Source organism: Crocodylus porosus, unplaced genomic scaffold (genome assembly GCF_001723895.1).
Source record: "Crocodylus porosus isolate Cpor-Errol unplaced genomic scaffold, CroPor_comp1, whole genome shotgun sequence".
NCBI classification, from domain to species: domain Eukaryota; kingdom Metazoa; phylum Chordata; order Crocodylia; family Crocodylidae; genus Crocodylus; species Crocodylus porosus.
In genome coordinates this window covers 110726651-110744287 of record NW_017728931.1, presented here as the reverse complement: position 1 = coordinate 110744287, position 17637 = coordinate 110726651, and the positions used below count along the sequence as shown (strand labels likewise).

The following is a 17637-nucleotide window of genomic DNA, read 5'->3' as shown; positions in this document are numbered from 1 at the left end:
GGTGCCCTTACAAAAAACAGAGCAAATAATACCAACTTCTTGTCAAGTGCTTTAGGATCTACTGATGAAAAGCACTACATAATAGCATAATCAACAAACCCTACTCCTGTTGAATTTCCTGGGCTTGATACATTATTACTGCAGTGTTTCACACAGGTGTACTTTCATGGTGGCACCTATAGTAATATGCTACAGCCTTGTTGTATTGCAAGTATGCTGTCATAAAAAATATCAAATCTTGACAATTCAGAAAAGCAACAAAAAAGAACAGAGTAGAGGTGAAAGACAATAGACAATCCTGTTAAAATGATACATTTTATTATTATTTAGGGTTGTCCAGTTTGAGTGGAAGTAAGCAGGAGTAAAAGCATAAGTAATACCCATTCAAGAAGCACTACTTCATTCATCACATACTCATCCAAATAGTTTTGGGTCCTCTGCCATGGCCTCCTCATCCTTTGAGACCATGGTAATTGAGACAGCAGGGAGTTTTCTAAAAGCCATGAGGTTGGCACACCCATACTTTACATCCAGAGGATTAACAAATAGCATTACTCATGCTTTTATGCTTGCCTTCCCCCCCCTCCCCTCTTCTCCATCCCATCACTAAATAAATAATACAATTTAAACATTGATAATTCCACCTGTCTTTATAAGCACAAATTTTAGATAATAGCATAGGTGCTGAGTCCCAAGAAACTCCTATACATTGAATTAGGAGTTACCTTCTCTTTTGTGTATGCACATGTATCACATTCACTATCATTGAAAAGAATTACCTACCTGCACTGAGACACAGCATATCAACACCTTTCTACAGAAGACATTTCTCAGTATGCTGTACTACCCCAATGCAGTCAGCTGCTGTACATGGCTGGAGCTCCTGCAGAGTCCTGTTGACTCCGCAGTGGGGCTCCATAGGGGTGTAAGTGTATGCCAAGAGAGAACTTTGCTGGGCCAAGGCCAAAGTTTGGTCAAATATCAGAAAAAATAGTCCTAATAAACACAATTAATTTTTACTGTTCTCCAAATAGAGCTCCATAAATAGCATTCAACTAAGTAAGGCTGAATATGATGCAGATAATTTGTGAGATGTATTCACTGACCACCAGAATTTACCAAATAATGTGTTTAAAAAAATATTAAAATTACTAGTGATACCTATTGTCTCCATACTTTTGCCATATGCCAATCCTGCTTTGACTTGGAAGGAATCCCTTTATGTTAATTATGTAGCTACGGATTCCACTGAATTTCCTTATCAGTTTATTTGCTTTATGTAGAACTTCAGCAATTTGACTCTCTAGCAGCTGTAATATGGCAATAATTCATGCTTGGTAGGAATGTCCTTTGAGAACAAGTTATCAGTAACTTGGATGAACTGAAAGTGAGGGTCACTTACTTTTATGTTGTTTTTCCAATAGGGTACATTTACCCAACCAGTGATAGAAATAGTCTAAATATGGAAACTATGTAATTGGACCCTAGATGTTTTCTACAAATGACTTTATAATAATTTGGGTTCTTAGTTTTCCTGCTTAGTTTTTAAAAAATAGCTCAGATGGTTAAATCATATTGTTTATAAGAACTGTGTTTATAAGCAATGAAACAGGAAAAAAGGAGTATGAAACCTTGGTTCTAATATGGTTGGAAAACTGGGGCTCTATAGTACTTTCTAAAGACACACTACAATTTATCAGATAATTTAAATATATTAACAGTTGCTAGGTGATAAATAGTTATTTAAGATTTTTTGTACATCTTTCTAAGTATTGTATTAGTTGTATCAGTCTAACTGATAACTTTATTGAAGCACTTAGTGCCTTTGAAATAATTCATTTATTACATTAAAAGCAATGTTACATTGGTCATATATTTGCTTTATATTTACTTATTATGTGTTTATGGTATCTTCAGCATTAATACCATCAGTCTTTACTTGTACCACAAAGGTTAAAAAATAAAACATTTTTTCTGAAATATATATGGTAATTATAACTCACTCACAGACATTCTTAATTTAATTGCTGCCTTGCAAGTGTCTCATTTGTCCAAGCATCTGCTTTTGCTGAATTATTATACTTTGCTCTTTGACACCAGATTTAGGAGAGACAATGATACAGCCTCATAGAACTGTTTCCTGCACAGTATTCTACTTATCACTACAATTATTGTCACGACCACTGGCTTCTGTCATATTACATTATTGGTCACATTACATTTGTCTTGAAGGATGTAGAACAAATTGAAACATGAGTGGCTCACATATTCTATAAATTGAATTGTTTTCAGTAGTTAATGCTTCTGTTCTTCAGATGTTCATTTCAGGGTCCCTCGTTTAAAATGGTGAGCTTACAAAAAACACCGAGGGATTAACAGTGAAGTTCTGCTATTGGCTGGAAAGGGACATAGTTTTTATCTGAAAATACCTGCTGGATCTTGTCAATCTTCCTTGCAGAAGCTGAAATAACAATGAAACTAGAAAGAGACTAAATTATGGTGTACATTTTTGTAGGTTGGCTTTGGATTGGACCAATTCCCTGCCTGCCCATGATGCAATGGTGCATAGAACTTATGCCCGAAATGAAAAAGAAGCCAGGGAAAATAAAGGTAAATGACAAGTCGTAGCTTACTCCTCCTTCAAATCCCCACCCTCATTTACTTCTCAGTAACTTGCTCATGGTGCTCAAACCCTAACAATACCCATCAAAGGCAAAATGAAGTACATCAATATCTCATTAGTCATTGTTCAAGGATCATTGATGTGATCCCCATGAAGTCACCTAATCCTTATCCCTATCAGTTTTCAGAGTGTTATTCAGTATGCAAACTTCAGGTTATTTAGGATCAGTGAAAACAGCCAATGTCCTTTTTTTTACATTTACCTGTGCAATCTAGGGCCTGTATTTTAGATCTCCAGTCCAAAGTATGCATCTTGCAATAAATAAGTCTACACTGAATAGGTTAAAAATTGTTTCTTAATTAATATTCAACATATCTCTGGTACCTCAGGTTTATGTTAAAGATAATGTTGTGATATAAACTTAGTCATATGATGCAACGAGGCCAAACCAGAGCCCAGGACCCTGCTGGTCCCAACTGGAGGGTCATTTTAATTAATTCCCAAAGCTTCAGAGACAAAGGCACCACCTGCAGCAAACCTGGATCAGTGGAGGCAATCAGGGTGCCCAATCCCCTGAGGCCATAAGCAAGAGCCTCCCCGCCTCCCCTCACTCTAGCCCTTAAAAGCTAAGCCCCACTCTCACAACTCTGCCCAGGGAAAGACTTAGGGATTTGGTCTTGACCTTCATTGTTTTACTTCTTGGATCTCTAGCCCCAACTCCTGATTCACTTTAACTTGGCACTGGCTCCTAATTCCATTTCTAACTCCTGGTTCATCCTGACCTTGGCACTGGGCTGCTGATTCCCCCTGACTCTGGCTTTGCATTCCTGCCGCTCTGGGAACCTGGCCCTTGGACTTTGCTTGTGTATCAGATGATATGTTCAGACTGCTCACTTCCTGGTTCCTAACATGATACTTCAATAAAAGTGAAAATTACACTTACAGAGTCTAACTTGGTTACAATGTTATTATCTTAATTATATTATAATTTTGTGGTCCCTCCTAAAACACATGCTGGTTTAAACTGGTATACTTATTATATAGTATGCTAAAAATAGGAATAGTTCTTGGATATGGGAAGTATAACTAAGCCAATATTTTATTAATATTTGACTATTCACCCATATTTCATCTATGTCAAACCACAGTGGATTATGAAGCATGCAACAACACAGGAAGTTAATGTATTGCAGTTATAACCATATACCATGTGTATTTCATTATCTTCAGAGTACATTTAACAATATTTGGACACATTCCAAACTCTTATAAAGATTGTTTTAACTCTCATTAGCATTTTGAAGATGTCAGCCATTTTGATAAAGGGTAATAGAAAGTAATGTGCCAAGGGAGCTAGTTGGCATATTGCTTTGTGTCAGAACAAATATGATTAACATTGTGCCAGATGTATGTCCTCATGAACTCCCAGAAGGGATCAGAGAATTAGACCTTGTAGTCAATTAATGAAATTGGAAGGGCTGTGTACCTCACATTAGTGTGCTCTATCAAGATTTTGCACATAGACCACTGTATGTATGTACGTAGTACACGTGAACAGATACATTCCCAGCATTTCATCCACGTTATTCTGTTTTGTGAAATATAGTTGCTTTATTGGAAAAGAAAGGAATGTGTAGCACTTTCTAATATAGAAATACAATGATTTCAAAGTGGTAAATGTGACCTGTATTGTTTACATGTGGTTGTTTATATCTTTGCTCTTATTAGCAGTCCAGGAGAAGAATAAGTAAATTAATTAAAAAATCAGTTCAATATAATATGAAAAAAGAAATTCTGCAGGTGTAAAAATATGCCATGTTTTAACCTGCTTTCTTATTTTGGACTATTCATCTCATCTAGCTGTTTAATCTAATTTTCATTTTAATTTTTAAAAAAATAACTGTCCCATTATGAGAAGAAAAATTATAGGACAACAAAATTTCACAGTTATTTCATCTGTAAAAGTAGACAAGATGTATTTATTTTGTTTCTCATGGTAACTTATTAACATATATTTGCAGATTTGTTCATTAGTTTCAGATTCCTGTATGCCATTCTTAATGAAACTAATGGAATCTACATAGATAGAAAGATTACTAGGTTAGTTCAACTTTCATTAAATTTCTATTCATGATTTCTCCTTTAACTGAAATTTGGTTATCAAATCAGTGCCCCTGGTGATGTACATGTGTCCAAGGAGAAGGGGACCAAGATACAAGAGATGAACAACTGTCAATTTACATAAGCTAATCATAGAAAATTAGGGTTGGAAGAGACCTCAGGAGGTCATCTATTCCACCCCTCTACTCAAAACAGGACCATCTCCAACTATACTATCCTAGCCAAGGCTTTGTCTAGCTGTATCTTAAGATTCTCTAAGGATGGAGATTCCAAAATGTCTCTGGGTAACTGGTTCCAGTGCTTTACTACCTTCCTAGTGAATTTTTTTCCCCTAATATCTAACCTAAAGTCTCCCTGCTAGAACTTGAGACCTTTTCTCCTTGTTCTGTCATCTGCCACCATTAAGAACAGTCTAGCTCCATCCTCTTTGGAACCACCCCTCAGGTACTTGAAGGCTGTTATTAAATCCTCTTTCAGTCTTCTCTTCTCTTCTCCAGATTAAATAAGCCCAGTTCCCTTAGCCTCTCCTTATCTATCACGTTCCCCAGCCCCTAACCATTTTCATAGCTCGCTGTTGGACTCTTTCCAATTTATCCACATCCTTTCTGTAGTGCGGGGTCCAAAACTGGACACAGTACTCCAGGTGTGGCCTCACCAGTGCTGACTAGAGGGAAAGAATCACTTCCCTCAAACTGCTGGCAATGCTTCTACTAATGCGGCCTAGTATGCTGTTAGCTCTGTTGGCAACAAGGACACACTGTTGGCTCACATTCAGCTTCTTGTCCACTGTGACACCCAGGTCGTCTTCTGCAGAGCTGCTGCTTAGCCAGTCAGTCCCCAGCCTGTACCAGTGCATGGGATTGTTTTGTCCTAAGTGTAGGACTGTGCACTTGTCCTTAAGAGATTGAACCTTAAGAGATTTCTTTTGGTCCAATCCTCCAGTTTATCTAGGTCACTATGAATCTTAGCTCTACCCTATAGTATATCTACTATGCCCAGATTGGTGTAGACTGTAAGGTGGATAGAAAACTTGGTGTCAAGGAATTCCTTGGAGTCTCAGACCAGCAGAGATTCCTTATGACTGATGGAGGGTGACTGTGCTTGCTAAGAACTTTTTTCCAACTACTCAGTTGGTCTAATGAAAGACATCACATTTACACAAAGAACCTTGCCTGCTACTTTTATAAAGCACTCCTTGACGGCTACTTAGTTCTACCAAGAGGACTAATTAGCCTGCCTAGGGTACTGTGCAAACATGGCTACACTGCTTTTGGTTCAGGAGGTAACATGCATGGAGCATGGCAGTGTGTTTTAAGGCCTCCACAGCCTGAAGTTTAAGGTTGCTGTATAGATGTGCCATTGGTATATGTCTACTCAATTCAGTGCAGTTCCATGTAGAGATACCCAAACTGTAAATAAGTTGACTCAGATACCAAAAGCAATAGAAATGTAATAACACTTCAGCTCAGTTCAGACTAATTACATTATAGATTTAGCTCAGATATTGAGAAAGTACAACACTATAGAGTACAGACATCTCTTTGGAGGTGAGAGGTTCAGTATTTCCAAACTTCATGGATAGCTGCATTTCTGGTCGTCTCCCTCCCACTGTCTCCCTTAAATTTGCAACAGCATGTTGATTTAAATTCTGCCATTGCTACAGAGCACAAAATTTCTTCGAAATTAATTGTGTTCTCTGTGACAATGGAAGAAAAGATATTTACAGTGGAGTTACTGGGTGCATCTACATGTGCAGTTAATGCAATGCAACAACCTTCAGAACAGTTCAAGCTGGAGTTAACTGTTACCAGGCACAATGTCTACGTGTGCACCTGGGACAGAAGCAATTTGAGCCAGGGTGGAGCAGGCTTCCAGCTGGCTGGGCTGACCAGGTGCAATGTACACCTTCGGTCAGCATCTACATGTGTTTTGACAGTAAAGTGCTTCACCATAAGATAGTACTGTCAGGGAGTTAATTAGTTTACTGCCCTGTGCCCATAGCTGGTCAAGCCATTGGCCCGCCCACCGGTCTAGAGCAGTCCACCCACCTGCCTCACTTGCTATGCCTTTGATGTATTTAATCAGTTGTTGTTTGTAAGATGGGAACCTGCCCATTTAATGCTCAATGCAAAAGGCATAATACATGGCTCCAAACCATCCCTTATACCATATCCCGTGCCTCACAGATGGGATTACTATGCAACTCTGGCCCTACGGTGGACCTCCTTCTATGTCCACCTGGTGGTCTACTCCCCGCTCATTCTGGGCTGCTAAACTCCCTGAACCATTCTTCCTCTTACCAGTGGCCCCCTTTGGGACCTTTGGCCACACAGGCCCTGACCTCACCTCTAGGCCAGTTGCAATCCCAGGCCCCCTGGCACTGGGTGTCCCTCATGATGGGTGCTCTAGCCCTTTGACTGTTCCAGTCCTGGCCCCAGCATTGACCTGTCAAGGGTTTCTGTGGTCAAGTTAATGAGCCACTATCTCTCTCTCTCATATAGAGCTGCCTTCTCAAGCACCTGTAGATGCAGTTCACTCGGTCTCTAAAGCCAGGCTATGCACAGTCTTTCAGGCTCATTCATGAAAACCCTACTCTATGCAGCCTTCTCACATGCCCACACTGGGCCCACTATTCTTCCCCCCTTCACTGGGGCTCTCAGCCTGATGCCCATTGGGCCTCAGACCTGATGACATGCCTGGACCTTTTGCCCATCCCCTCTATGGGGTAACCTGCCAGGTCATGGGGACTGAGGCTATACAGCATCCCATCCTCACCTTTCACTAGGGAGGAACTGATGTGGCATTTCCTGGGGACCAACCCACCAGAGGCAGCCCTGCCACACCATCCTATCCTAGCTGGGTGTAGTTTTAGGTCATTTCCTAGGACCAGGAACCTCCTTCACCCCCATAGCTCCTACCCTTAACCACCAAGTGTTCTGGAAGCAGCAGCTCCAGCTGGCAATGTTATCCCTCTAGCTTCTTTCAGCAACTGCCAGTTCAGCTCTTAGGTCTTGGGTTTAAACTGGGGCTACTCAGCCTCTTCCTCCAATCCAGGAGCCCTCCTGCAGTCACAGGACCTCCTTATTAGGCTGCACCACACCTGCCAGCTGCTTCACAGCCTGTTTAAGCCTTTTAAAGTGGCAAGCACCAAAGGTGCCCTGCCACATGCCCTAATACCAGTGCACATGTAGACTGTGATGCTTTACTGCAGAACTGATTAGTCTACTCGCCAGTAAAGTGCATATCGAGATGCACCCACTGAGATCAGAAATATTTAGAAGTATGTGTATAGTTGAGAGCAGAATTATGGATCTGAATTTTGGTTCATGAATCCTGAAAGGACTATGTAATGTTTCTTTAGAGACATTAACAAACTTGTGATTTGTTATTATAACGTTTTTAGTTAATATTAAGTATTGAAAACTCACTGAGGTTCACAATTTTCCAAATATATAGAATATCTAACCTGTTTTGATGTTCAATATGCTTATATTGAAGTAGTAGCTTCATTGTTCATTTAATATTAATGGCATGTCCAATGGTTATAGTACTAATCACCTGGGTTCAATTTCTGACATACAGGGTATATCTACATGAGACGCTGACTGTGCAGTAGCCTGATACTACTGTGCAGTAGCATTGCATGAAAAAAACTGTGACGCAATACTAGTGCACAGTAGTATTAGACGATTGTGCAATAGCATCACAAAAAAGGCATTTCCAGTGCGACTGCACTGGAGGTTACTGCACATTTATTGAATACTTGCATAAACATGTTTATACAAGTACTCAATAAATGTACAGTAAAGACTGTGCAGTAGTGTTTTGTGTAGATGTGGCCACAAATTACAAATGTGGAAATTATTTAGACTTTCTGTCTCAGTTCCCTTTTTGCAATTGCACTTCCTTACCTCACAGGAATTTTGCAAGGGTAAATACATTAAAGATTTTGAAAGGGGTCAGATAAATATGTATGATAGATTAAGTGAATTCAATGGTGATACAATGCTATACACATATATATATACACACACACACATAAAATATTTGAGTGCCTATGCACATGCAGTGAGGCTGCTCTGACACACTATAATTATGGCATGTTAGAACAGACTCAGTTAACTGAGCCTGCTGGAGCCTGGTAATTATCTTACTTAAGCAGACTCCAGTGTCTCGTGTATTAGAGTCCCCACACTAAAAGGTGCCCCTGTCACCATTTTTCAGCGCAGAGATGCTGATACGTGAGATGCTCTGAGCACTTTAATAAAAGTGCATTATTTAATTATTATTTAATTAAAGTGTGCCCCCCCCCCAGCATATGTATAAACTGCCTTTGTGTGCAAATTTGGTTTACCTGTACAAGGTAGCATATATAGTAAATGTATAGTTATTCATACTATAAGAGGAGATAAGAATGTTTGTATTATAGTTAGAATGATATTTGTCATTTAAATATATATTCAGCACCAAAATGACATGGCTATTATATATAATCATAACTATGCATGCATATATATCACTCATCTTATTTGCATTTCATTTTTCAAAAACAAAGTATTTAATCATTTTAAAAAGTCTGATGAAAAAGCCTGCATAGGTTATCAACTCTGAGAGTCTTGTCACCTGTAGTGTTCTAGGTTTCCTTAGATCTTTCCTACTGTTTGATTTTCCACTCTCCTCTGATCTGTTTTAAGTCCAGCTGTTAGAGTTTGACCAGCTGTAACCCTCCTAACCTCAAATGCGTCAAGGTATTAACTCAGGTAGGACAATGGAAACAAACTGAAGTAGAAACCAGTTGGTTATCATTTTCTTTTACTTCTTTCCTTCTAAATAAAAGACAATAGTTTTGGAGGAGATTGAGGCTTTACTTGTACTAAAATATTTTAATCCACTTCAAGCTAAATGCAGTGATAAATTTTGTGCTGTGCCTATAGCAGGGACTTGACTGAAATATCATTGTAGACAAGAACTTAGGAAAAATGGATTATCATTAACATAGCTTCCCAAAAAATTTAAAAAAGCCTTGCATAGTGCAGATAAGAACATAGTGAAAATGTGCTATTCTGGTTTTAGTGCACATTGCTACATGATCCAAGAAGCCAAATATATTTTTCTTCCTTGAGCTTTGAAATAGCTGGATGGCTTGAGTGATAATTTGAGTGCAGTGGATGAACTGCTGGCACCTAAATCCTTCAGGAATTGTGAAATTTGTTTTTTAATTTCACAAATCTAGAAATCTAGTTTCTGACCCTCCAATCAGTTCTGAAGATGCAGATCCCTGTAGCAGGCACAGAGTCCTGGTGAACTCAATGGTTCAGAGGTTTGCGTGCACTGATCAGCTTTATATACTTGAGGCCCACTTGGCAGATCACTTGTTCCTTTTTGTGATTTACACCCAAGTTTGGGGGATTTGGGGTTTATCTTGAGTTTTCCCCAATGGTGATTAAAACTTGAAAATGTAGGAAAAATACAAAATCCTTTTCTAGGCAAAGGAAAACATATTTTAGTTCAGGGGTGTCCAACTGGTGCTCCACAGGCTGCATGCGGCTGATGAGAGGTTAACCTGCAGACCCCCAATTCCAGGTAGTATTCCTGCTATCACTGTCCTGCTGCTGCCATTGGGGTCTCCAGGCTTCCCCTTTCTCTTCCAACTTCTGCTTCCTGGTCCTATCCCTGTGGGCAGTGCAGTGCAGCACAAGCCAAGGAGTCTACAGTCTGGAGATTCAAAGGGATTTGGGGGCACTGGCATGCTGCGGCATGGGGAGCCCACACAGCATGGCAAACTTCAGCAGGGAGAGGTTCAGCAGCCCGAATGGTGTGCGAGTGTCCAACGCATAAGTTGGGCAGCCCTGGGCTAGGCTTTAGGAGCAGGGCTGGCAGCACTATCTGTTATTATTGGAGTTGTCTGTTATTGCCTAACACTCTCCATTACAAGATTAGCTGCTTATAGCTGCAAAAATCTTAGCTGTTTGGCCTGAAATTTTGTATGTCAGTTGTCTGCTTCAGACAGAAATTTTTATTTCAGCTAACATAGTTCAGACTTTTCCAAGAGCATTGTTTCACATATGTTAAATGGCCCTTTTGTTCGCAGTATCAGAGCAGGGACTTAAAACTTGGCAGAAAAGTAATTTTTGCAACAGGGATGTATGTGCCTTTTCATCCTTGTGAAAAATGCCCCTATTCAGCCAAGTTGTAACCCTTTGAAAAATCACAACTCTTATGTGCTCATTGGAGATTTAATAGCCAAAAGCTTCAGATTCTGTCCTCACAGATCTGTCTCCACAGAGCACCAAGTGCAATGAAGCCCACAGCTATGGAGACCCACAAGGAAGTTTGCTGGAATGGCTGCTCTAGCTGGATAGAGATAGGGACTGAAAAAGGGAATGCAAGTGGGATTCTAGCCACGTCCATCTCACACAGTTCTGGTGTGATGCTCAACAAATCTTGTAACCCAACCTTTTCAGTCAAATACTAATGAACTGTTTATGGATGCATACCGGTGTTACCCTTGTGCCACCATAACTTTTTATGGCAGTTTAAGTTGCAAATCAACAGACATCCTAGCCCCTTGTTGCACTACTATGTGACTAAAAATATCGTTGCACTCAAAGCTAGTCACAGCTTATGGTGCCTTAAATGGGAGGAGGTCTGTTTGTTTATTATGTGCCACAAAAATTCTTCAGTAGTGAATTCCTGGGGTGTGTGTATCTTAATGCCATGCTCCACTTTGAGGCACAGCACCTGGGGCCACTATCCTTCAGGATACAGCAGGGCCTTCACCTCGTGGGACAACACCCCTAGCTACCTCTATAGACACCAGTGAAGCACATTAGTTGTATCGGGACACTTCCTGACACAGCTGATCCTGCTCTAAAGTCTGCTTATAGACAGTGATCCTCTTTTACTGGGCACCTAACCTTATAGTTTGGGACCTCTGCATTCACACCTGTAACTGAAGTTACTGGGAGATGTATTCAAATACATTCCTCAGAAAAATCAGGTCCTACGTGTCTCCACTTGGGGACTAAAAATTATTGGATTTTTTTTTTACTTTATTCTCTGTGCCTTAGCTCCTATTAGCAGAGATAATATCAACCCCTCACCCACTGGAGGTTATGAAGATAATGTCTGTGAAGCATGCAGGTAGTTTAGTAATGGGCAGCATAGGAAGGCGGATGAAGAAATTAATGCATTCATAATAGTGCTTGAATTTTGTGCAGTAAATAAAGCCAGGGGCCATGAATTGAACAATCAGGATTAAATAAAATATTGAATAGCTGCTAATTAAGTGAGCACCCTTCGTCCTTTGCAGTGAATGAGACAGAGATTTTTTGGGTGTGAGCAAGTAATTAGAAACTGTATTATAATGCAAATACATAAAGGGGGTGAATTAAGGTTGCATAAAACCTCAATCCTGGCAATTTCTATTTTTTGACTGGGTGACCTTGCTACCTTACTATAAGTCAGGGCAGCGTGACCCCTTATAGACTGCCAGTCTGTGAGGGGTCACACCACCCTGCCTTCTGGCTAACAAGGCTAACCACTTCTCTCAACCTCAGTACAGTTTACTACTTTTTAAGATCTGGTTTGTGTGTGGGTCTGTATGCACATGTGCATAATTAGAGATGTAAGCGACTGTTACATGTGTGGGTATTCGATACCTATGCTCGCTCTACATTACCATTAGTCTTTATTTATTTTCACATCCCTATTTTTCTTCTTAACATGCCTAAGCATTATAGGAACCCACATATGTTTTTCTACGTGTTTGATCCTCGGATCCAGTTCGTTTGGTATATATTGGGATAGCTGACCCAGGATGTTTGACTTGGTGTGAAATGAAAAAAAAAAAAGAGCTTATGCATCCTATTTGAAATGCAATCTTTTAATCTAAATTTGGTATGCTGGATTGGGTATTATCCACTTGCTGACTTATTTGTTTTTCCAGTCTCTAATCTTTAGAGAGTGTATTGTATGTGGCAGCAATTGCACAGGTACACTTACTGCCAGGAACACACATTACTGCCCTTTGGTAATATAGCCTAATTGTTTTTCTCCTGGTCAAATTACCCAGAAATACTTGGTTTCCACAAAATTCCTACTGCTCTGTCGTGACAGTTTGTTATATTAAATGACTGGCCCCCATTACATTTCATCAACATCAGACAAAATTCAAACAACAAAGCTCATATTACATGCAGAAATAATATCAAGTACAAATTTCCTTGTTTGGGAAACTATTTTACCTCCCCAAATTTTGGAATCTTTCAGATCTCTACAAATGGAGATTCCTGGCTGGGACAGTCACTTTATTTTGAAAAACATTCTTGTCCTGTGGATGTGTGGGTAAAGCACTGCATATCATAACTGTAGCCTGTAAAAGTTATAGTGGGAACATAGGAGCAGTGGGTAAAAATAAAAACTACACTTTTTAGGGATAGATTCTGCCTGGTTAAGTGGGAGGTCAATTAAGGGGTGCTACATGATTGTGCATTTTGCATGGCGAAATAAGGACAAGACTAAATTGTAGCCTGTGCAGCCTCTTTACTCCTCTGGGGCACACTTCTTAAGAGGGTCACTGAGCCATTGTACTGCTTTCTGCCCTCCACGTGATGGCCACATGGGGAGCACACATGCAGGGAGCTTTGGGAGGCAAATATCACTTTCTGCTGTAGAAAGGAACTCCCTCGGGGCATTCAACATTATATCCTACCCTTATATGGTATAACGGAGGCTTTAGACTGCAAAGTGTGAAGACAATGTTTTCAACACTCAAAACTAAGCAAAATCAAACTCCTCAGTCTTGCTGGAAAGTGGGAGGCTGCTTCCTTTTTTATCTCTGAATGACCTACCACTAAGCTAAACTTGAGCAAACATAAGACAATGCTGTCTTTTGAGTAAGATTTTTATAGGGGTTGTGAATCAAGTACTCCTTTATATAATGCTCTTAATGAGCTCAGAAAGATTTTTTCAGTTAGTGCTGTAATTTAGAAGCATTGCTGATCCTACATATGGAAACTGATATATTGATTAGCTGTACTAAAGTAATTGAAAAAGCAAACAAAAATGACTCAGAGTTAAAGGCTTCTTCAAGGTGAAGATAATAGGAAAAAATAAGCATTCTAAATTGATTTTTTTTAAATAAAAAAATTTGCCATTAAAACCTGTTACTAATTAATTTATTTCCCAACATAAGGCACAAACACTAGGTCTCATGATAATTACCCACATGCTATGACACAAATGAAAATTTTAGAGTAAAGCCAGCAAATTATTAGAGGTATCATGGGTATAACTCTACATTGAGTATTTGTTCACAGGAGAGTCATTCAAAATATATATGTTAGGAAATGAAACTGATCTTGAAAACTTAAAAATACATTTAGTTTTCCAATTGTTTATCCAATTCTTTTAATGTCAGCTTTATTTTTCTATAACTTATAGTAGGTCTTCTGAAATGGCAAGTATTTTTGCTAATTTAATATGCTTTCTAGGAAAAAGGGTCAGAACTGTTGTTTCCAATGATTCCTCTTATGTAGTTTCACAACTAGTTGTTAGAATTTGTTTACAATAAATTATGTAAAGATGGCACCTTCCTGTTCATAAGACCTTGGCTTTCTTAATTTAGGTCTAAAACTCTGCATTAGGTGCCTAGGTTCCATATACACTGCATGTGGAGAGTTTGGCTTTTTAGGAGGGTGAGTGAAAAATGCACACGTTAAGCAGGAGAACATCCAGAACTAGCCAACAGTAACTACTACCTAAGCTCAGGGGTGTGTTTGAATTCCATCTGTCTCCTGTACTCAAGTGCTTCAGACCGCTATCTCCATCGACGCAGGCTAATGAGTGTAGAAACCAAAAATATTCTCTGAAAGATTTTTTTGTTTTGTTTTTTTTAAATGTAACCAGGAGAATCGATGCTTCTACTTACCGTTAATATAATAACCTAATGTTAGAGATCTGAGTTCAAGGCCATCTTCACCTTGAGAGGATTCATACACACTTCTTCCATCTCCAGGAGAATGCTTTAGCCACTAAGATATGAGTTGCTTTAGGTGACTGGGCCTCTTTCTTGTGCCACTGTGAAGAACAGAATGAAAGGCATCTGACAGACATTCAGTTAAAGGTGCAATGGGACCTGATGCGCATACCTCAAGGTACCAGGTGACTTGTAAATGCTGAGATGTTGGGGTGGATGGAGTGTCCCATGACAGTATAGGGGGTCCACAGTGCACTCAGTGTCGGACCTAGAAGTGGACCAGAAGCACTTGCAGTCCACTTCCAGGTCTGCTGCAGAGTGTGCTGGAGACCCCTCTGCACCCCTGGCTTGGGAACTGATGGCTCCTGGGTCTAGAGGGGACACCTGGGGTCCCCCTATGGCTCATCACCAAGCTGGGAGAATGTGTGTGGGGGGTCCCCCATGCACTTGGTGGTGGACTCCAAAATGGACTGTAAGTACTTCTGGGTTTTTTGCCAAGCATGCGGGGCCCCCCCGTGCTCCTGTGGGATGCTCCATCCACCATCGCAACATTCATGAGCCACACTGGATACCATGAGGTACACAGAAAAAACATTTAAAGCTCTAGCTGAATTGCTGATTATCTGAATCAGCATCAAATCTTCAGATTCTGATTCAGTTGAATCTAACTGGGACAATGATCTGAATCAATGGATCATATCACTGTCCCCAGTTCAAGCCAATTCTGAATCGGAATCGAATATGGCCTATTTCACACATCCCTGATTGAGTCCCTTCTCTCAGGCAGCAGTTCTCCTAGGCAGAGGGGTTTCCACCCTTGCCTCCCTGTGGGGCTCTGTCTCCCTCCACTGCCATAGCCAGTTTCCTTCCTCTGGCCTGGGGAGAGTTTATATCTTAGTCAGACATGCCCCCTTCAGCTGACCAGGCTTCCTGCTCCCTGGGTGTAGGTATGATCCATCTTTTGCTTTTCTCCGCCTGCTGGGTCCTGCAGCTGGCTGATTGAGGGCTGGACTTTGCAAGTGTTAGCCTTCCACCCAGAGTCTTTCCCCTTTGGTGGTCCCTGCTGCCCTCCTACTGCTGCTCACCTGCTCTGATCCAGCTGGGGGTTTCCTTGACAGTTGAGGTACTCGCCTCCCCACCTGTGTGCTAACTGGTTCCTTCCTCTGGGCTACAAAGGTTTGGGACTTAAGGGGGCCCATTGTCTTTCCTTCCATGCCCCCCCTCTCCTCCACATCAGGGCTAGGGTCCCCTGGTATGTTATGCATGACCAAACACACGATTGTGGGATTGGGAATCAGATCCTAATTGTGTCATATTGCTGGTGCAGGGAAAGCCCAGGTTCCCCCTGCACTGGCAAGTAGAAAGCCACTCAGCTGATTTGTGCTCCCAGCCTTGGGATTGCATTGGAGTCATGGGCTCTGATACATCCCTGAAGCTGGGAGTGCTTAGATCAGTAGAAAGTAGATGAAAAATGCTACTGTATCAAAATGATGGTGTCTTAAACTCAATGGCCTCAAAATGCACCAGAGGCAATTTAGTTAGGAAATTAGAAAGAATGTTCTTACTGTTAGGTGGTCACGCACTCACACTGGAACAGGTTAGTTAGAGAGGTTGTGAATTCTCTATCCTTGGGTGTTTTTAGAGAAGTTGAGAGAGACTGGGATGGCCTAGTCAAGATAAATAGGACTGGGAGGGATCTCTAGAGGTCATCTAGTACAACCCCCTGCCTAAGGCAGGATCATCCCTATCCAAATCAATCCCCGTACACCCTTAATCTAAACTCTATAGAAAACTGCCTTCAACCTTGACACAATATAGACCTAACACCCAAACCTGCTGCAGGTAAAGCAGGGGAACCACAGTAGCCAGTGTGCTGCTTCTATAAAATGTTGTTAATATACAGTCAAGAGGTCCTGGGTAGAAGGCCAGGGCCCCCACTATAGAGTAAGGCAAAAACCCCCTAGAGTCAAAACTAATCTGACTGTGTGGTAAAATTCCTTCCTGGCATCAAGTATGGTAATTGGCCTGACCCTGAGCAGAGGGGCAAGAACTTCTAGCCAGGAATCTCTGGCTTTGCTCCTAGCAGGAGAATTGGCATGTTCCAGTTGAAGTCCATAGGCTTAGCTGTAGCCAACACCCGGTGTCTCTGGGGAGGCTTTGAAACAGCCTGACACGTATAGCAGAAGAAAGTGTGTGTGTGGGCGGGGAGGGAGGCGGAGGTGGGACGGGAGCAACTAGCAAAGGCCAGAAGCATGGGAAATATGAATAGTAGAACATAGGCATAACCACACCTAGATCATCCCCAGTCAGTGGCTGTCCAGTCCCTTCTTGAACACCTCCAGTAATAGAGAGTCCACAACTTCCCTAGGCAGTTTATTCCACTGCCTCACTATTCTCACAGTGAAGATATTTCCCTCTTCTTTATGGCAGCCCTTCAAGTATTCAAAGACTTCTATCATGTCCCCTTTGAAGCGCTTTTTCCACAAGCTGAACATGCCTAGCTCCTTCAGCCTCTCCTCATATGACTTGCCTGCCAAGCCCTTGATCATCTTTGGTGCCTACCTCTGGACCCTCTCTAACTTTTCCACATCCTTTTTAAAAATGTGTAGTCTAGGGGTGTCAAGCTCTATGTCCCAGGACAGATCTGTATCCAGACCCAGAGGCAGTGGCAGAGTGAGAGGTTTAACACAGTCAGGCCCCAGGGGAGGCACACCTAGGCCAAGGGTTAGTGAGGAACTAGTTAGGGAGCTTCTGGAGGGACTGGACGTATTCAAGTCAGGTGGTTCAGACGACCTCCACCCTAGAGTACTAAAGGAATTGGCTGAGGTCATTGCAGGACCCCTGGCACAGCTTTACAAGCACTCATGGTGCTCTGGTGTGGTGCCAGAGGACTGGAAGAGGGCCAAAGTGGTTC

General features: G+C 41.2%; 1 long non-coding RNA gene across 1 annotated transcript; it reads right to left on the bottom strand.

The window, feature by feature from the left end:
- Positions 1–871: 871 nt before the first annotated feature.
- LOC109316123 lies at positions 872–17130 on the bottom strand. Its single transcript, XR_002102709.1, has 3 exons — positions 16999–17130; positions 12737–12743; positions 872–883 (listed from the first exon to the last, which is right to left on the bottom strand). It is a non-coding gene; the product is annotated as an uncharacterized LOC109316123 (long non-coding RNA).
- Positions 17131–17637: the final 507 nt, after the last annotated feature.